The sequence below is a fragment of the Dasypus novemcinctus genome, chromosome 19, assembly GCF_030445035.2.
Source record: "Dasypus novemcinctus isolate mDasNov1 chromosome 19, mDasNov1.1.hap2, whole genome shotgun sequence".
Classification (NCBI taxonomy): domain Eukaryota; kingdom Metazoa; phylum Chordata; class Mammalia; order Cingulata; family Dasypodidae; genus Dasypus; species Dasypus novemcinctus.
The window spans coordinates 75,996,303-76,018,703 of NC_080691.1; the positions used below are offsets into that span (position 1 = coordinate 75,996,303).

The 22,401-nt window shown below is 40.5% G+C and overlaps 1 long non-coding RNA gene across 1 annotated transcript; it reads left to right on the forward strand.

Moving 5' to 3' along the window:
* Positions 1-7,631: 7,631 nt before the first annotated feature.
* On the forward strand, positions 7,632-11,468 carry LOC111761089 (uncharacterized). Its single transcript, XR_002794552.2, has 2 exons — positions 7,632-10,211; positions 11,216-11,468. It is a non-coding gene; the product is annotated as an uncharacterized lncRNA (long non-coding RNA).
* The last annotated feature ends 10,933 nt before the right edge of the window (positions 11,469-22,401 follow it).

Consider the following 22,401-nt stretch of genomic DNA (forward strand, 5'->3'; position numbering starts at 1 on the left):
ACCTTAAATGCCTTCCTCTATGTCAACAGTGGGGTTGAGTCAATGGCAGTGGCTGTCCTTGTCTGGGTTAGCTAAAACAGCAGCTCAGAACTGGAACTCAGTAATCAAAACTTGCTGATCAAAAGATATGCTCAACCCCACCATTCTTGGGCTAGACTTCCATGTTCCTCTCTACCCACAACAGCCAGCCAGGGACTAGATCCTAAGATAGCCCATATCATGAATGGGGGATGGGTGCCAGCTGTCACTGCAGAGTGAGCCACTCTGTATTTTTTAAACTTGATAAAAATGTAATTAGACTGCATAGTGTTCTTTTTTAACAAGTCAATTTTATTTATACATATTAATAAAGCTTACAATTCATACAAAGTATAAAAACAGTGGAAATTGGTATGATCACAGAGTTGTGCATTCATCACTTCAATCATTATTGCAACATTTCCATTATTTCAGTAATAATAAAAAAAAAAACAAGAAAATTCCTCACCTCTCAACGTCTCTATGATTCCCCTGCTGTACATAGTTGCTATTTCTGGCTACTCTTGCACAATTATTTATTAGTTCATTAAATTGTTGTGTGTTTTTTTGAGATGTATTCACATACACTATGATCTATCCAAAGTGTATAAGCAATGGCTTTTATTATACTCATAATGTTGTACATACAGTTTTTAGCACAATCTCTCAGCGTTTTCCATACACCATTCTCTCTGTATAATGCTCCTTTGGCCTCCTGAGCTCCAGAACAGTTGTTACAGACAGTTTCTGACTCTTTAATCTATATCGATCTACTGCTAGTAACAGACACACTATGTTGCTGTTTAAAATTGTCCCTCAGTTCTACTCTAAACTCATAGTTCAGTTTATTTTATTGCCCTCAACCTGTCATAACCAGAAGCAAAACACTGGAACTTTAAATTAAAACTCAACTTCCCTTGTCTAAAGGTTTGTTTATTCATACTATTTTGCTGAAGGTCTCATATGTATATATAAATCAATAAGTTAATCTGTGCAGTTTGACAGCAATATTGGAATCTCATGACCCTGTAATTCTTGAAGGAAGTGATGTATATTTTCTGAGTAATTTAGAGAAATGTTGACCTTTTCAGCTATTTTTAAAAAATTGAACAGTTCTTCCTTTTAACTAACTTATGAAGTAATCTTTTGTGGAGAAGCAGGAGCCTGTGACCACCCCCACCTGAGAGGAAAATTCCATAGCTCCCTAACCGCCTATATCTAGTTTTTGTAACAAGCTTGCTCAACAGTAAAACCTTATCTCAAGGCCTCCTCCTGTAGAAAGTGTCATCAGCCCCTGCCAAAAGGCCAACCTGACCCAGATCCTTGTAAATAATAAGAACTCCCCAATCGCTTGTCTCCCCTGATAGAATTCCCAGCGCTTGATTAACCGCAAACACCTGCTTCTGTATGTACTTGCTTGCTGAGCTACTGCCCACTGCCCTGAAACTAAAGACCTGTATAAGCAAACTCCCCCTGTGACTCGGGGCTGCTCTCCCCTCTGCTTACTCCCCTCTGCTTAGGACAAGGCAGTTGCCGCGCAGCTAATAAAGCTCTCAATTGGAACTTTTGAGTCTGAGTCTAGTCGATATCACTAGTCTATAACACTTTCTGAATTCACTGGTTTCTGAAACTGGTCTTAAGCAAAGGTCTGATAGCTAGGCAATTAATAGAGACTGTGTAACCCTGTCTAAGAAACATTTCAAAGTGAATTAAACTGTTTTTCACTTGAGAGAAACAAACAATTCCCACCAAACCCTGAAAATGTATGTCACATTGGATCTCCCAGGACAACTCCACATTTTACTAGAGCTTTAAAAAAGTTGTATTGGCTCTTCTCAAAGACTGGGGGGTAGGGGCGGTGGGGTTGAATGGGACTTCATATTTTTTGAATGTAATATTTTAAAAAAAATGAATTAAAAAAAAAGACTCTCAGTGGACATCATCACCACCTATACCTGGAGAACAACTGGTACATTTTTTACTTCAGTAGCAGAGACTATATCTACCAATTTCTATGTATCTGTAAAGAATATTATTTAAAGATTTTTTCTCTCCCCTTCCTGACCCCTGTCCTCCCTCCCCCACCCCAGTCATTTGTTCTCTGTGTCCATTTGCTGCATGTTCTTGTTTTTCTCAGCTTCTGTTGTCAACGGCATGGGAATCTGTGTCTCTTTTTGTTGCATCATCTTGCTGTGTCAGCTCTCCACGTGTGTGGTGCCATCCCTGGGCAGGCTGCACTTTCTTTTGTGCTGGGCAGCTCTCCTTATGGGGCACCCTCCTTGCACATGGGGCTCCCCTACACGGAGGACACCCCTGCGTGGCAGGGCATTCCTTGTGCACATCAGCACTGCGCATGGGCCAGCTCCACAAGGGTCATGGAGGCCTGGGTTTGAACTGTGGACCTCCCATGTGGTAGACAGACACCCTAATCACTGGGCCAAGTCCACTTCCCTGTAAAGAACATTTTAAGAGACTCTGAAAGAGCAGAGTAACTAAGGATGAGAAGATTTAAGAGTATCTAAAATTTAAATAATAAATCTTTCTCACAAAGTTTATCTCATTAAAAGAAAGGTACTAAATAACTTAAATGTGAATACCCTACTTATATTTTGAAAAATCAGATATTTTTATGTAAGTGAAGGTGGAAATGAATTAAAATATGAAGGATAGAATTAAATAACCAGCTATATAGCCAATTCAAATTACATTAAAATCTAAGTATGAACTATAAACAGAAGTGAAATTTTCCTAAAATGAAGTGAATATTCACTAAACACCATCCCCTCCCCAAATAGGTAAATTACCTTAACGAGAAGAATTCTACATGGACTGAGATACTTTTATACTTCAATATGTATGAAAACATAAAAATAAATTTAATGTTGCCAAAATAACCAGTTATATAGCCAATTCAAATTACATAAAAACCCAAATATGAAGTATAAAGAGAAGTGAAATTTTCCTAAAATGAAATGAATATTCACTAAACCACATCCTCTCCCCAAGTAGGTAAATTACATAAAGGAGAAGAATTCTACATGGACTGAGATACTTTTACACTTCAATATATATAAAAACATAAAAATACATTTAATGTTGCCAAAATACTGTCTGAGTTTTTAGGGTTACATAGTTAGAAATATATTATTCTACTCTTACAAACAAGTCAACTAGGAGAAATAAGTTAGCATAATCATTTGAACTGGCTGCCCACATATTGGGCAGGCCTTATTTTTGTTTTTGTTTTTTTTAGCTTTTTTGAACATGTAACACAAGCTATAACATCCTTTTTTTCATGGATGATACAGACAATTTTAGGTCACAAGGTTCAATGGCACAAGGATGGAAACTAGATTCCATGCATTTTTCTTGCTCTTGTGTTTTATTCCTCTCACACTCTGACAGCTTTAATTTTTTAATTTTTAAAGAAGCTTTAGATTATATAAATGTTTAATAAAAAATGTAGGGGATTCCCATATCTCCCAACTCCTCACCCTAACCCTCCTACACTTTCCCACATTAACAACATCTTTCATTAGTGTGGTAAGTTTGCTACAATTGATGAACACATATTGAAGCATTGTTATTTGTTGCCGCCTTTCTCCACCCCTCCTCCCCTTCCAGCCCCCGCCGTCCTTCCCGCCAGTCCCGCCCATATTGCCAACCCACAATCTGCCCTCTTCCCCAGTAACTGCTTACCTCAGGTCTATCCATCAGCTTCAGCCTGTCCACAGCCGCCCCTTAGCCAACCCTCCCTTCATCACGCCCCTCCCTCTACCCAACCCTATATAGCTAAGTGTACTTCCGTAATAAAGCAGACCTGTTCCTGCGCTCAGGCGGTCTCCGTGGTTCTTTCCTAACCGCGCGTCCCCCACGCCTGGAGAGCCCCGGTGCTCTATCCCTGGAGCACCCCCCACCGGCGGTTCGGTAGGAGCTGACCCCCCCGACTCTTGGGCCTGAGCGAGACTGAGACCTCCCTGCTCAGCAACAGTTATTAACAATGTACTGTAGTTTCTATTATAGCTTACACTCTGCCTTACCCAATTTTATAGGTTATGACCAAATGTAATGGCCTGTACCTGTCATTGTGATGTCATGCAGGACAATTCCAATTCCCCAAATGTCTCCATATTATACCTATTCTTCCCTCTCCCTCACCTCAGAACCTCTAGTGGCCACTCACTACCTTTACATTAATGATAAAAGTTCTTCCATTGCTAGAATAATATTAAGTCTATAATAGAATAATACTAAGTCTACTTTAGTCCATTGTTCACTCCCCAGTCTTGATTATTTTGGGATGGTGATCCCGCTCTGCTTCTACTTGAGAGGGGGCTCAAATCCCAATGGGCAGATGGCTGACATCTTCTTGACTGGTATAAATGTTGCTACTAGAAGTTGATGGCTGAGAATAGCCCTCATTTTCTTGGGATTGGAAGGCTTATGTGATTTTATATTTTCCTCTATGTCATTTTTCTGAAATCAGGAACATTAAAGCCCTCTTTTACATGTGTTGAGTTTTCTAGTATGGCTTTCCCACGTATTTTCCCTTTATCATTTCCTTTATCTTCAGGAAGCCAATTCTCACATCTGTTGTAATGCATTTCCACAAGGGGGGGATACATTTCATTGCATGAAGTACATTTCCCACAGAGAGCTAAGGAAATTTCAGGATCTTCTTCAGATGAGTCTGTATCACTCTCCCCTGCTTGATATATAGTAATTTGATAAACCTGATCATCTTCATATAAGAGTTCTTGTCCTTCTTCACTAATCTTCTGAATCAAGAGATTCAACTTCAAATTATACACTGAATTGATCTGAAGCTGAATCCTGATTCAACCAACCACCAGAATGTTCACTTACACCAGCATCAAGATCCACATCCAATAGTCTCCATTGATTCACTCCTACAGAATCTTTTACACCATATCTTCCTTATTATACATAGAGCAAGACTTTCATCAGAGGAAAGGTAAATGCTAGCATATTTGTGGTGCTTTCTCTGTTGTCCACCAGCTAAGTTTTCTGAATTTTCTGTCTCACTACTCTCCTTTTAGATGAAGGACTAAAAATCAAATTTGAGGATGAAGGTTTCTCCTCCTACTCCTCTTGCACAGGGTCCCTTTGATGGCTGCCATCTTTTTTTTTTTAAGATTTATTTTATTTATCTCCAATTCCCTCTCCCCTGCCCCAGTTGTTTGTTCTCTGTGTCCATTTGCTGTGTGTTCTTTGTCTGCTTCTGTTGTTGTCAGCAGCACGGGAATCTGTGTCTCTTTTTTGTTGCATCATCTTCTTGTGTCAGCTCGATGTGCATGTGGCACCATTACTGGGCAGGCTGAACTTTCTTTCACTCTGGGTGGCTCTCCTTATGGGGTGCACTCCTTTTGCATGGGGCTCCCCTACACGGGGGGCACCCCTGCATGGGGTGGCACTCCTTGTGTGCATCAGCACTGCACATGAGCCAGCTCCACATGGGTCAAGGAGGCCCGGGGTTTGAACCATGGACCTCCCATGTGGTAGACGGACACCCTATCCACTGGGCCAAGTCTGCTTCCCAAGGTGACACCTGTTTTCACTTAGAGATGCACCTGAATCTGATGGTTCCTGCTGGTTGACTACTACCAAGTTTCTGTAGACATTTTCCTATATTCTTTCACGGAGGAGCTTGGCACCACAAACAACTCCCTTAGAAGATAATTTGAACAATATACAATATATTGTTGTTTCTCATCACTTGGTCATAATATAGTGACCAAGATAAAATATAATGCCTTTCATTGTGTGTCTTTTTGTGCACCAACAGACTTTAGCAACTTCAGTAATGACCGTTTTGTTCTAACCAGGGTCTCTGGTTCTGAAACAGGAATCTGTGAGGTGCTCATAATATATCAGTAGATAGATCATTGTTGGTATTGCACATGTGCCATGCAGGGTTTTTCATGCCTGCAGTGGGATTTTTTGAGGCTCCCCAGTTCTGTTCATGGGGCACGTGGAAGCCTTCATGTTAATTTCACACCACTGTTGTATTCCAACACATTAGGTTGGGAGTAGGAGATTCCTTGAGGTAAAAGCATCAGAACCTGAATCAGAGGTTCTGACCAGAAAAAGGCTCAGCTTCTTGCTCCATCCCCCTTCCAGTCACACAGGGCAACACAAGCCCCAAACAAAAGGAACAAAGGTTGCTAATAGCCATGCTCCCCCCTCTTCCCATCTGTCCTCTTGATAGTGGGAGGCCACTGGGGCTGGGAAGCTAAATGTGAAGGCCCCCCCCAACCTCCTGAGACCCAAAACCAATCAGAGCATTCTGCTTTGATGCCTTGAGAGACATGCTTGTTATCTCTGCTATCTAAAAGGGAAGAAGACTAGAGCTCTTCTGTTCTACTTAAGCTCTTAGATGCTCTTATCTTTTTAAACAAAAGAAGCAGCATTTGGAAATGTACACATACATCTTGTCTATTCTCCTGTATGTAGCCAGAAATGAAGTAGTTACTTAGAGATAATAAAATGCTTCTCAGTTTTACTACTGTGTGGTTAGACTGGTAAGAGGATGTGAGTGTCCCCTTGAAGCTGGTTCATGGTCTGTATGAATGCCCAGAGCCTGGAGAAGCCCTGGGCTCACACCCAGCTCTTCAGGGTGGCAGTGGCCCTCCACCCTGCCATCCTCCCCAGCCCAAGGCTGTGCTACTTATATTTCACCAGGTCCTTGTCTGGTCAGCACCAATGTGAAACACCCTTCTCCATTCTAGAAAAGGAATCTTGTGGCTCTTTTAATACTATTACTATGTAGCAAAAGTTTTCTCTTCCTTTCTAGCATGGTATTTTTTGTTTGGGTTTTGTTTTTGTGCTGAAATGACAATTCTCTTTCTTGCTCAGTCAGCCTCACATCTGTTCTGTATAATATACCATGGCCAGACTCAGTACAGGCTCAGCACACCAGTGTCTTCTCAGCTCATGTCCATGATAAAACAGCCCACTTCCCTAATTGGCTGACCATCCTTGTGGGTTTAAATTATGTGACACTGACAATTTTCCCAAATTGAGTACATTCAGTTGTTCATATGACCCTCATTGTATTCACAATATATGTAGGTTCACAACATAAGATGATACGTTATCAATATGATACCTAAATAATAGACTGCATATGTCACCATTTATAACAATGTAACTTCATCAAGAACTTCCCTCTGAAAGATGTTTTTTCAGATTTGTGCTAACGTGGGGGTTAGGGACTGATTCCACAGGCATCATGTAGATATCAGACAAGGTTATCTTCAAGCACCATTTTTATAAGAAAATATTTATTTTGCCCCATAATGATAGCAATGTATGTAATCTCTGTTACAAATCTCAGCCCAAGTCTAAATATTTTTAAGGTACTATGAACTTAGGGCAGCACTGGGCAGTTTAGCATTTGCTGAAATGTGTTCAGTGTTCAATTATATTTGTGCATATTTCTTTACTGTACAATAAGGAAAACAACATTTAATTTTCTAATTATCCAGAGAAAGTAATGTAAAACAATGTTTTACTGAGAAATAAGAAATTTTTCTTGTTGTTTTTCAGGGGTTAGGATTATTTTCTTTGCTCTATTTATTTTTAAAGTTCTCTTGCATCTCCTTTTCATATATTCCTTCATTTTACCAAAAGCTGTCCTTTATTCTTCAACCTTGATCTTTTTGTCTTCTAAAAATGCCATATTTGCTTAATGAAACCTCAGGGAAATGATCATGCCTCATACACACTGGATGTGTCACTTGTCTTTATTTTATTTGGTCATTAAATTTTTGTTTGGGGGAAGAGATATGCATGGCAACTGCATGGCATATTCCATTTACTAGCTGCCCTTTCCACAAGTATGTCTGAAACATTTCTATAATTGTACAGAAGATGCAAGGAGTACATAGCTTCATTTATATCACAAAATCAAAGATTGGGTTATTTTTCTTTTAATATTTACAACCTATTTTCTTCATTTAAGGAGTGCTGCTTCTAGAACTATGTGGTATTACAGAGAAAGTTGGAGATTAGTTTGAGGACTGTTTATTGTTATACTGCTTGTCAATCCCCCACTGATTGAAAGAAAAATTGTTCCAGATACCTTATCTTATCTTAGGTTGAGGTCTTAGTTGGTATTTAAGAAAACTAGTCCATTCTTAGCTTTAAGCTTTCAAATTTAAGAATAAATGCACACAGCAGGAATTTAGAAACTTAAATGTGAGCTTAACTTATTGCAGTCATAGTTTCCTCATAAATTCTTTATCAGCTATTTCATGTGCATTGGAAATAACAAGCTAGGCTCCAGTCTTGTGAAGCTGCTGCTGGTTAAAGAAGGATGTGCAGATGCTACCAAGTGTGGCATCTGGACCCTACACTGTCATGAAGCCCAAGTCAGGTGAAAGGAACTGAAATAAAATCATTGCCTTTGTAAACATGGGAACCTTTACTTGGCCTTGTAAGGTGGGAAGGGAAAGCTAATATTAAAAATCAGCCTTGAAGGGTGGGTGCAATACCATTTGCTTTGTTAGGTGGTTTGGTGAACGTTTTTGCATGTGGGTCTTTCTATGTTTACAGAGTAGATGGAAGTCCAGCCAAGTTGACTATAAAGGAAGTCAGATATCCCATTAAATTGCTATGAATTAGGGAGGTCCCATTGGAGATTGCATCCACCCTACATTATTCAGAGCAGCAGCAGCTGTTTGCTGAGGGAGAAGGTTCTGTGATGTCCTCATCACCTGCCACCTTGAGAGGCTGCTGCCTGTTCCTCTTTTCCTCTTTGGACAAAACTGCCACATCCAGCCCTTCCATTCCTCCCCAGTGTGCTTTGCTTTTAGAGTGGAAATTCACAGAATGAATTCCAGCCCTTCATTTGCATGGTTGTGGCATTGACTGAGCCTCAACTTCAGGGTCACAGTGGTCGGGAGGCACTGTTGGCTGTCCTGAGTGCAGTGGCTGTCACTGAGCACCTGCCATCCAGTCTTCAGTCCATGGTAAGTGTTGCTGCTGGGGAACCAGAGCTGAGTCTAAGCACTTCACCCATCATATTGTGTAGGACAGACACAGGATTCGAGTCCACATCTGGGAGCCCAGTGTCTGGAACTTCCCTTCCAGGGTGTTGCTCTGTCAGCTAATTAAAGTATTTAGAGCAAGCATGCCTATTTTAAATAAGCAGCATTTCTAATATTCATTGTGCTGTTCTAGTATACATAGTATTAACTATAGTCCTTTGAGAAACATGTATCTGCTGTTCACATCTTATTACAGCTACATAAAAAGATAATCAGCTGTGCCAAAAATAGGGTGTTTTGGCTTTCACTTATTTTCTTAGAAGTTTAGGTATTGTTTGTTTAGTTTTTTAGTCAACAGTGTATTCAAATCAAGTTCTGGAAATATAAAATTACTGTCTTATATTACCTAATATAAAGGCATTCCATGAAGTTTGAAACAAGGTAAAAGGACACTGAAATTCTTCTTCCTTATAAAGCTTCAATAATTTTCCTGATGAAATTAAAGAGTGTGGTTGACGACAGTTGTTCATCCAACTTTTTCTTTCTGGGGAAATGTGGTCTCTTCCCTTTACACTTTTAGAAAAAGGGTCATATTTAAGTAGGTTGGTAAAGTTGTGGCTGTGGTTAGGAGACACCAGTGCATGAGCCTGCCTGTCAGCCTGCAATAAACATAGCCTTGTTCCTTTCTGAGTGATTTAAACTACACAGAAGTCCATTAGAAGGCTCTCTGGAGCCACAGGCCTTCTGTCTTCTCTTCTAAAACTGCTGAGCTCATGACCCTGTATAAATAGCACTTGTTTTGTTTGTCACTGACATAAGGGAGGTTGAATGGGAGGCTGGGTCATGACAAGACTGGGAATCTTAGGGCACAGAATATCCAGAGGGCTGTGTGGTGATCATGGTGTTTGTATGTCAGGGGCACTGTGGACCTCTGTTTAGGCAAGAAGTTCCTGGGAACCTGAGTCTTGCACCCTCTCCCCCATCACTTCCACCTGCACACACATCTGGGGCTCAGCGACACCCTGCAAGTGGGGTCTGGGGTTGGTGTGCTGCTCTGCTATCTACTTCAGGGGTAACTCCTCTCCTGTCCACCTCTCCTTCACACAGAGAACCTGCAGTTTTGGAGGATTTGACGTGACAAGCCATTTTCTGCACATGGGCAGTAGTAACACCTCCCCCGTGGTGAGTGCAGTCAGAAGGAGACCAATGTTTTATACTGGAGGGATGTGGTTTGCAAGTGCTTGATGTCGGTGCTTAGAGAATAGAGGCTCTGTGAGCAGGTGGTCCACTATGGCCCTCAGGCTCTTCCCTGCTCCATGGGGGTAAGTGAGAGCTACCCCAGCCTGGTCTTCTCCCTGGAGGCAGCCACTTCCCCAGGTGCCTTTGATCTGTGCAGGGAACACCAAATGGAGCATGGCTGAATGGAGACTGAGATTTCCCACCAAGCCTCTGGGCTCCTGTGGCCTCTCTGCTGCCTTCATGGTCCAATCCCCACTCACAGGGGATTCTGCTTCTGGACCTCAGCCCCAGAGGCTGCCGGGGTGCCCAGCTTTCTCCTTAAAGGCCACTCTCTCAGGGCCCAAGGGTTTAGGTGAGCTTTCTGTGCAGCTTTGGAAAAACATGCATTTTGTCATGAAACTAATTTAGATTATCTACTTTATATTTGTTAGCATCATATATGACACAAAAAGAGTTTGAGAAATTCCTGGGAGAAAAACTATTTTATTTGGATGTCAAATGTTATTATTTTGTAAACCCATAATTTTATGAAGTGATGATTTTAAAAAATGAAAGTATGATTTTTTTTCCTTTCTCAGGAAAAAGTTTTTTTTTAAGCAAAACAAAATGAGTGCTGACCACAGTCTGCCTTTTCAGACTAGGAAACAAATTCAAACCTAGAAGAGCCAATACCCTTGGTCACCTGATGCTGGCTTTGCTGACTTGCCTTTTGTTCTCCTGGGAAGGGTTACCTGGATATTAGTCCATGTAAACCACTGTTGGACTGATGAAGTGCAGTCCCCTTGGGATTTTTGTTGTTGTTTTTGTTCTCTGGGGTACCAAGGTCAGGGTTTGAACCAGAGACCTCATATGTGGGAAAATGGAGCTCTAACATTGAGCCACATAGGCTTCCCTGAATTGATTTTTTCTTTTGTTTTTCTTGTTGTTTGTTTTTCTTAATTTTTTAGGAGGCATGAGCCAACTGAATCCAGGATCTCCAATGTGAGAAGTGGACACTCAACCACTTGAGCCACATCTGCTCCTAATAATGTTATTTAAACTAAAGGTTTTATCTTGATGCCTAGAGAAAATGTGGAAAATTGGCTTTTGAGGAAGATAAAAGCATAAAAACAAAATTGTAAATATAGATAAAAGCACAAGGGTGTCAATTAAACAAGGGAATTTTGGCATAATGAAATAAAAAAATTATTTTGACACATCTTCACCTTGTCCTGACTTAGTCATTTTGAGCAACCACCTGAGTTAACCCTTCCCTGGGTATAACCACAACTAGCAACACCTGCACCTTCACAGGTATGGATGATAAGACCTAACCTCACCTTCTATGATCAGACTCTGCCACTTCTTTTCAGTTGCCCCCTTGCCACTGCAGCTTTTTCCTGCTGCATAATTTATTTGCAAGGCATCAATTTCCATGTGGCTTGGATGATAAGCTGCTCTCAGCTTTTCCACATGGCCTCAATCACATCTGCTTTTTGTACCATATATTGTGAAACTGCCAGGCCCAGGATCCATTGGATGTTTCCCATCTGGGTCACAGTAAAGACAAGAGCCTGGAATAAACATGTGTTCCAACCTGCCCCTCCATGAATCCTCCCAGGAACCTAGGTCAGGTAAGCTGGGACCTGCCATGCCAAGATTCTCCATTCCCCCTCCAGATTCTTTGATGTTATGAACCTCTCATTTCATGCAATCTTGCTGGGTATCTGTGTTCGTACCTCATCACTGAAAAAACTTCCCCATAACCTACAAAACACTTGGTTGAATGGGTTCTTGTTCCATGATCTTGGCAGTACCTGTCCACATCAGATACACACACAGTGTCAACTGCTTCTGGGTTATTTTGGTTAATTTTAATTTTGGACCACATACCATTTCATATACCCACCTTGGAAGTGACATCAGTTTTATCTGCATGTGTTGTACCCAAGTCTCATTTCCTTCTAATTTGACAGCTATATGTGAAGTTATTAAAACCTGAAAAGTTTATTTCAAGTAGGTCAGAGATTGGTTTTTCATTGTTTTCTTTTCCAGAATATAATGGCATCAGTTTGCAGGTGATGGGATGTTGTCTTTAGGTGGTAGAGGGTCAGTAAATCTTCAGTAACTTAAAAAAAAATATCCCTGAGTATATTCCACTGATTTCCTACAATACTGAAAAAACCTCATTTCACTATATTGGATCCTGTTTTAGTTAGCCAAGGCTGATGAAAACAATATTTCCCCAAATGAGTTGGCTTTTCCAAAGGGGGTTTATTGACTTGCAAGCTTACAGATGTGAAGCTGAGAAAAGAGTCCAAATCAATGCTCTTTCCTCAAAGATCAGCTGTGTGTGATCCTGGACTCTTCTGTCATATGGGAAGGTACATGGTGTCATCTGTCAGTCTCTGCTTTCTCCTCTGAACTCTGTTGCTTTCAGTTTCTGGTTTCTCTCTCAGCTTCTGAGCATTTCACTCTGAGCACCTGTGTCTGTCTCTTTCCATATGGACTCTAGTAAGAGGATTAAGTCCCACCCTGGGGCATGCCTTACAGAAGTAATTTAACCAAAGAGTCCAATTTATAATAAGTCCACTTCCACAGGTATGGACTGGCTCTAAGGTCATGATTCTCTGGGATCCATCCAGCATCAAACTGTTAAAGATCCTCTTTAGTGAACTGTTTCCCATACATGAGCTGCCCTATAATTACCTCTTGTGGGATCAGTGGTGTTTGCCTGATGGCATAGACCTCAGGGCCATGAGGACCAAGGGGAATGTTTTGGCCAAGACAGCACCAGTGAATCAATATTTAAACTTTAATTTAAATATCTCATGGATTTATTCTACCTTACAGTAGGTGTTGGATGGTATGGGCAATGGGTGATTTGCTGGATCAGAACCACTTGACACAAACTTTAAATATATATATATTTAAATTTTTAAAAAGATGGTTAGATTACACAAATGTTTATTGACATGCTTTTTTATAACCTTTTCAGTGAAGTGAGTTTGAAGCTTGCTTGAGAGTTCAAAGGGTACTCCCTGCTTTGGAAAACCATTTTCTTTTTTTCCCCTACAGTTAAAGCATTCTTATTTTGACAAGAGAATGCCTCAACCCATTCTTAATAGCTGTAAGTCATAAGTATATATAATTATAATCCATTGAAAGAACTGGCTGGTAAAGCCCTTCAGCTGATGTTCAAATAGTCCAGTTGTGGAGGTTAAGTTTATGGAGATATATACATTAATAAATTTTGACTAGATTACAAGCCTGTCATGCATGAATCTGATTACAGATTTTTTTAAGTACCTTATCAAAGACTGCCCACCAATGTATTTCCTTGTCCTTTTTCATTTTTTGCATTCTGTAATGGGTAATTTCATGTAGTGCTCACATGTAGTTCCTTCTAGGGACTCTAGGGCAAACAGGGCACTATCCAGCACTTCCTAGATTCCATTCCCAGAATTTAATTGGTAACCCTACTGACTCTGTTTTTCTTTTTCAAATACAGAAACATTTTCCTAACTGTAAGCTAACTCATTTGGAGAGGGCTTATGAGGGACATTATACAAGGAAAATGTTTTGTTGTCTCCACATATTGTTGAGCTGCTAGGTTGGCATTTTTCTTCTAAGTTTTGTGAGTGTGAGCTTCCATTTTTATCACGGCATTTTTTCTTTGTTTTACCTTATCCTTAGGTGATTGATAGAAATACATCTATTATTTCAGATATTTACCATTTTTAATTTGGTTCCTAATGACTTCAGGAAGTCTATTTGTTTTCATACACTTCCAAAATCATGAATTACTCCACAGTATAAATATTGTGATTTTCTTTTAGCTAAATGACTGCCTCTATTTAAAAATTTCACCACAGCTCACTAGGGCATGGTGAGGCCAGGGGCTTGTAGACCTGTGATTGCTTCTACTGTAGTGATTACTTCATAGTCTGTCTCATAATTATCTGTTTCTGTTTTATGGTAAGACACATCTAAAAATATGATCTAAGGCAGATTTTTCAAGGATTTTTATGTTGTTTGTTTTGTTTTGTTTTTTTTTGTGTGTGTGTGTGTTTTGTTTTGCTTTATTTTTGATAAATCTGGTCCTGGGGGTAATAATTGAGAAATATGAACCTCACAATCTTGAGAATCATCTTTTTCAGGCATGGACAACAGAGTACTGGATTTAAAGTATCACAGTAGAGGATTTCGATATTTTAAGGAGAGAGCAGTATGATTTCAAAAAAGGTCACCCTGTGAGTTGACATATGCTGGATTTTTCTTGAGATTAGCAACCAGCAAATCATGGGCTCTATTAGCTAAAAAGTATGCCCCCTGCCCATGTCAGCTGACACCTCATGTAATGTTGCAACCGCAGCTACTATCCTTTCATGGCTGAGTATGGTATAACTTCTGCATCCAATTACAGACTGGAATATTCTATAGCTTTTTCCCTTGGAAACTGAGGCACAGTGGTCTAACAAGGAGAGACATGCTGTTTCCATGGCTATGCTTGCAACCTAAGGATTGTGGTAATAAAGAGTTCCCAGTAAACAGGAGGAACCTGTTAAAGGCTGAAAGAAAAGATGAGCACATATCTTTTGTATTAAATTGAACACTTAGACTTTGTACCTTGAGATAAGATTTTTTAAATTCCTTAGACTATGAGTAATTCTGATAGTTAACTGCATGTTGCTGCTTGTTCTCATGTAGACTGGGGTATATATAGAGCCCCTTGTAAACAATAAAGTTGTCTGATGAGTCTCTACTCACAGACCCCCTGATCCCAGCTCACTTTCTTCCTCTTTCTTTCATTCTTCTTTTTCTCTTTCTTTCATTCCCAATACCCTTCAGGCCCACATCTCCAACAGATGGTGCCCAATGCAGGGCCCAAAGAAGGGAGTCTTCCTAAACAGTATTGGGAACCACGGAAAGGACTCCTACAAGGGTCGTGAATGATGTCCAAAGCAGTGTGATTCAAGTTTTCTTTTAGGTAAGTAACATTTCCATGAAGTCATCAGGGTAATGGGTATTCAAATGTAAACTATGGAAGAATATTTGCAAGTGTTAAAAACTTTGTTGAAAGCTAGTGGTGTGACTGAAAAATTGTGAGTTAATTGAATTGTTTGCTTTAATACAAAAGCATTATGGTTGGTTTCAGCCTCAGGGGCATAATGTTTTAAATTTTAAACAGTGGAGATGTGTAATTCAAGCTTTACACAGAGCATATCAAAGAGGGGAATCCATTCCTTTTATCTGTGTGAGCTTTGTGCCAGCAAATTACTGCCACCTTGGATCCTTTACAATCAGAGGAAGATGACAAAGAAGAAATTACTATATTTTCAAAACCCATAGAGAAACAGAAAGTGGAGGGCCACTTGAAAGAAATTAATTCTGAGCCAAAAGACAGAGGAGAGTCTCCTGGCTTTATGCCTAATCCTAGTACTAACCCATTTATAATTAAGAAAATAACTGTCTACTCTAATGAAATATCCAGTCTCCATATATCATCCAGGTGCTTATCCTAGCTTATATCCAGTTCAACTTAATGCACCTGTTGAGCCACCAGTTATGGCTGCCCCAACATCAGCCCTTGGAATCTTTTCAGATATGGCAGATGCTTTATCCTATATTAAAAAGATAGTTGTGGGTAGGAGGCAAGATGGCGCCTGACAGAGTGCACCTTATTCTCTTTTTATTCATTTTTTAAAAAATATTACATTAAAAAAATATGAGGTCCCATTCAACCCCACCGCCCCTACCCCCCACTCCCCCCACAGCAACACTCTCTCCCATCATCATGACACACCCATTGCACCTGGTAAGTACATCTCTGGGCATCGCTGAACCCATAGTCAATGGTCCACATCATAGCCCACACTCTCCCACGTTCCATCCAGTGGGCCCTGGGGGGGTCTACAGTGTCCCGTAGTTGTCCATGAAGCACCACCCAGGACAACTCCAAGCTCCAAAAACGCCTCCCCATCTCATCTCTTCCTCCCATTCCCGGCACCCAGCAGCCACCATGGCCACCTTTCCCACACCAATGCCACATTTTCCCTGTGGACATTGGATTGGTTGTGCCCATTGCACATCTATGTCAAGTGGGGGCTTAGATTCCACATGGATACTGGATGCAATCCTCCTGCTTTCAGTTGTAGGCACTCTAGGCTCCATGGTGTGGTGGTTGACATTTGTCAACTCCCTGTTAGCTGAGTGGGGTAAGTCCAATAAATCAGAGTGTAGGAGCTGACGTCTGTTGAGGCTCAGGGCCTGGCTATCATATTGTCAGTCCAGAGATTCAAATCCCCTAAATACATCTTAAATGCCAACACCAACTACAATTCCAGTAAAGTATCATGAAAGGCTTGTGAAAAGAGATCCCCTCTGAGTCCAGTTCCATCACATAGAAACACCAGCTCCAAAGAAGGGCCATCTGACATGGCAGTGAACCCCATCTGCCATGACCATAGAACCCGTGGGTCTCTTTATCCCTCAAAAGAACCAATACCTGGGGTTGTATCTACTTTATCTGTCTCTTAGACTCTGCTCAGTTGTGCATAAGGGAAATCCTTCTGACAACCTCCAGACTCTTTTTTAGAGACTCATAGCCATATAAACTCATTTCTCCTTTCCATTTCCCCCTTACATTAGGTCAAACAGCATTTTAAAGTCATGTTATTATATGTAGACAGGGATATTCTGCTGGTCCGCATTGAAACTTTAATTCAAGGTCATTTTCTAGTTGCATCTTCAGCTGGTATTTGGTAGTGATCCCTCAGTGCCAGGGAGGCTCATCCCCGGGTGTCATGTCACACGCTGGGGGGAATGCACTGCATCTACATGCTGAGTTTGGCTTCGAGTGAGTGCACTTTATAATCTCTCCTGCAAAGAAGCGGCTGAGTAGGGTTGGAGTCCTGCTGGACTGGGCTGTTTTGGATGTTTGCAGGGCAGGAGGTGTCTGTACATCAATTTGTTGGGATGGTGACAGAGGAGATTCTTCCCCCCCCCCCCCAAATTCTACTCAATTTATTCATTTTTTAAAAAATATTAAATTGAAAAAATATGAGGTCCCCATTCACACCCACCGCCCCCACCCCACCACTCCCCCCACAGTAACACTCTCCCCCATAATCATGACACATCCATTGCATCTGGTGAGTACATCTCCTGGCAACACTGCACCCCATGGCCTGTGGTCCACACCAGAGCCCACACTCTTTCACGTTCCATCCAGTAGGCCATGGGAGGACATACACTGTCTGAAAATTGTCCCTGCAGCACCACCCAGGACAACACCAAGTCCTAAAAATGCCTCCACATCTCAACTCTTCCTCCCATTCCCCGCACCCAGCAGCCAACATGGCCACTTTTTCCACACCAGTGCCACATTTTCTCGATTATTAGCCACAATAGTTCATGAATAGGATACCATTAAGTCCACTCTAATCCTTACTGTATTCCTCCTTCCTGTGGACCTTGACTTGGTTGTGTCCATTCCACATCTATGTCAAGAGGGGGCTTAGATTCCACATGGATACTGGATGCAATCCTCTGGCTTTCAGTTGTACGCACTCTAGGCTCTATGGTTTGGTGGTTAACATTTGTCAACTCCATGTTAGCTGAGTGGGGTAAGTCCAATAAATCAGAATGTAGGAGCTGAAGTCCGTTGAGGCTCAGGGCCTGGCTATCATATTGTCAGTCCAGAGATTCAAATCCCCTAGATATATCTTAAACCCCAGCACCAACTACAATTCCAATAAAGTAATATGAAAGGCTCGTAAAAAGAGATCCCAACTGAGTCCAGCTCCATCACGGAGACACACCACCTCCAAAGAAGGGCCAATTGGCATGGCAGTGAACCACGTCTGCCATGACCATAGAACCTGTGGGTCTCTTTAGCCCTGAAAAGGAGCAATACCTGGGGTTGTATCTACTTTATCTGTCTCTGAGACTCTGCTCAGGTGTGCATAAGGGCAATCCTTATAACAACCTCCAGACTCTTTTTTAGAGACTTATAGCCGTATGAACTCATTTGTCCTTTTCATTTGCACCTTACTTTAGGTCAAACAGCATTTTTAACTCCTGTTATTATATGTAGACAGGGATATTCTGCTGGTCCACATTGAACCTTTAATTCAAGGTCATTTTCTAGTTATGTCATCAGCTGGTACTTGGTAGTGATCACTTGGTGCCAGGGAGGGTCATCCCCGGGTGTCATGTCCCATACTGGGGAGAAGACATTGCCTTTACATGCTGAATTTGGCTTTGAGACTGGCCACATTTGAGTAACATGGAGGCTGTCAGGAGGGAACTCTTAGGCACAGTGCTGCTCTAGGCCTTGTTCTTATTTCAGGTGTATAGGCTCACAAGCATAGTCATTAGTATCAGGGGCTCAATGTTGGACTCTCATTCCTTCCTGGTCCTTGCCGTTGCACTTGGGGGACTGCCGCTGCTTCCCTAGGGACCACGGCAGAGCCCCCCCCTGGCCAGGAACCCAGTACCCCCCCCAGCTGTTGTTTTTAATTGTTTCCACTATGAGTATATCCAAACATTTCCATGCACCTGGACACATGCCCTGTATAAATCCCTGTCAACCATATATCGCCTGTCAATAACATCCCATACCAGTATTCCTCCGCTGCCATTGTTGAACCACTCTGTGATTCAAAACTTCCTGAGAAGTGAAGCCCAATATAATGTCAGGTTCCCTTACTAGTAAAATGGAATATAGTGATGAGTTTAAAGGTTAGATATAGAATACATATTGATTTGGAAAAATTCTACATCCTATCTTTTTCTTTTCTTTTTTCCTAATTATTGAGCTTCTCTTCACAAGAGCCTTAGATCACAGTAATTCATATGTACAATATACAGTACACCCACATATCCATTATAAAACCTTTCCCCTTCCACAGCCATAATCTTTTAAATTATTCATATCATGTTTACTGAAACAGATGTACAGGTATTGAGACAATAGCTTTCAAACAAGGTAACATTTATGTTTACATTGTAGTTTATACTTTAAGCTATACAGTTTTCTAAATTTTTTAGTTTTCCTATGTTTTACATTATGGTTGACATTATTAGTCTGTCGTCCCCTATATGTTTTTGGTGTAATATTACATGTTTTATATCCATCCTTGTGTCCTCTTGTGAAACACTTCTTTGCCCTCACATTTACTTTGGTTCCATCTGTTCAATATCTATTTCCCCCTTCCCTTGGGGCCCACAGTGACAGTCAATCTTCATTTCTTGAGGAGCCATGTTCAGAGATACTTGCAACAGTTTTGAGGGCTTGACTTGTTCAACTGCCCTAATGCCCTGGGAGCCACCCTTTCTCTTGAGAGATAGAGTTCCCTCTATTCAATGGCATTAGTCCTCCCCAGGATGTGGGTCTACCTTCACTCTCATTATATGGGTCTCTACCCAATGGTATAACCCACTCTGGCAAAATGAGCATTCAGATATTCCCTAGGAGTCTGTCCTGTGTCAGATTATCCCCTTTGAGTATCTTAAACAGGTAACTTTCCTAATTATATTTTGAAAATGTTTTCTCAGCATTTTACTCTCAACCAACACCTGACAATCCACTATGTTCGTGTCTTGCCCCTCCATCCCCCCAATTTCTTGGGCAATATTGCCCATCCACCCATCCCTAGGCTTCTTAAACCGCCAAAGCCCCACCCAAAGGTAACCCTATGCCCCCATTTTATTCCTTCCTTGTACACATACTTACCACCAGCTTATCATAGATTTCACCCATGTAGATGTGAGCTTACATCCTTCCTCTACCCCCTAATTTCCTGTAAGCCTATCTTCCAGTCTCTAGCTCTCTGAGGCAGCTTGCTTATTTCATATCACTGAGGTCATGTAGTATTTGTCCTTCACTAACTGGGTTGCTTCACTCAACATGAGGTTCTCAAGGTTCATCCAAGTTATCACGTGTGTTTGTAGTGTATTTGTTCTTACAGCCGAGTAGTATTCCATTGTATGTATATACCACATTTTATTGAGCCACTCATCTGTTGATGGGCATTTGGGTTGATTCCAACTTTTGGCGATAGTGAACAATGCTGCTTGAACATTGGTGTGCACATATCGGTTTGTGTCCTTGTTATCAGTTCTGCTGGGTATATACCCAGCAGTGGTATTGCTGGGTCATATGGCAAATCAATGGTTAGAATTTTGACAAACTGCCAAACTGTCCTCCAGAATGGTTGGATCCTTCTGCATTCCCACCAGCAGTTGGTGAGTGTTCCCATTTCTTCACATCCTCTCCAGCATTTGTATTCTTCTGTTTTTTTCATAGCTGCCAATCTTATGGGAGTAAGATGGTATCTCATTGTAGTTTTGATTTGCATTTCCTTGATAGCTAAAGATTTGGAGCATTTTTTCATGTGCTTTTTAGCCATTTGTATTTCTTCTTTGGAGAAGTGTCTGTTTAAATCTTTTTCCCATTTTTTAAATGGGTTGTTTATCTTTTTATTTTCAAGTTATAGGAGTTCTTTATATATGCACGTTATAAGTCTCTAATCAGATATATGGTTGCCAAATATTTTCTCCCATTGTGTAGGTTACCTTTTTACTTTCTTAACAAACTCCTTGGAGTTGTAGAAGGCTTTAATTTTGAGGAAGTCTCATTTATCTATTAGTTCTTTTGCTGCTCGTGCTTTTGGTGTGATATTTAGGAGGCCATTTCCTATTATAAGGTCTTGTAGATGTTTCCTTACATTGACTTCCAAGGTGTTTATGGTTGGCTCTTATAGTTAGGTATTTGATCCATCTTCATTTGATCTTTGTATAAGGTGTGAGATGGTGATCCTCTTTCATTCTTCTACATATGGATATCCAGTTCTCTAGGCACCATTTGTTGAATAGGCCATTCTCTTCCAGTTGAGAGGGTTTGGTGGCTTTATCGAATATTATATGGCTATATATATATATATGATGTTCTATATCAGAACTTTAAATTCAATTCAATTGGTCTTTGTGTCTCTCCTTATGCCAATACCATGCTGTTTTCACTACTGTAGCTTTGTGGTATGTTTTGAAGTCAGGTAGTGTGATTCCTCCAATATCGTTTTCCTTTTTCAATATGTCTCTGGCTATTCAGGACCTCTTTCCTTTCCAAATAAATTTCATAGTTATTTTTTCTAGTTCATTAAAGAAGGCTGTGTTGATTTTTATTGGGATTGCATTGAATGTGTAGATCAGTTTTGGTAGGATAGACATCTGAATAATATTTAGTCTTCCTATCCATGAACACAGAATATTCTTCCATTTATTTAGGTCTTCTGTGATTTCCTTGAACAGTCTTGTTTAGTTCTCGGTGTATAAGTTTTTTACATCTTTAGTTAAATTTATTCCTAAGTATTTGATTTTTTAATTTACTATTGTGAATGTTATTTATTTCATGATTTCCTCCTGATCTTGCTCATTATTGGTGTACAGAAATGCTACTGATTTTTGCACATTGATCTTACAACCTGGGACTTTACTAAACTCATTTATGAGTTCTAGAAGCTTTGTTGTAGACCTCTCAGGGTTTTCTATTTATAGGATCACGTCATCTGCAAATAATGAAATTTTGACTTCTTCCTTTCCTATTTGAATGCCTTTTATATCTGGTTCTTGCCTCAGTGCTCGAGCAAGTACTTCTAAGACAATGTTAAATAGAAGGGGAGACAGTGGGCATCCTTGTCTTGTTCCTGACTTTAGAGGGAAGGATTTTAGGATTGCTCCATTGTAAACGATGTTGGCTGTAGGCTTTTCATATATACTCTTTATCATGTTCAAAAAATTTCCTTGTATTCCGATCTTTTGGAGTGTTCTTATCAAGAAAGGGTGCTGTGTTTTTCAAATGTTTTTTCTGCATCTATAGATATAATCATGTGATTTTTTTCCTTCAATCTGTTTATATGGTGTATTACATTGATTGATTTTCTTATGTTGGACCATCCTTGCATACCTGGAATGAATCCCACTTGGTTGTGGTGTATAATTTGTTTAATGTATTGTTGAATACGATTAGCAAGTATTTTGTTAAATACTTTTGCATCTAGGTTCATTAGAGAAATTGGTCTGTAAATTTCCTTTCTTGTGGTGTCTTTATTTGGCTTTGGTACTAGGGTAATGTTGGCATCATAGAAGG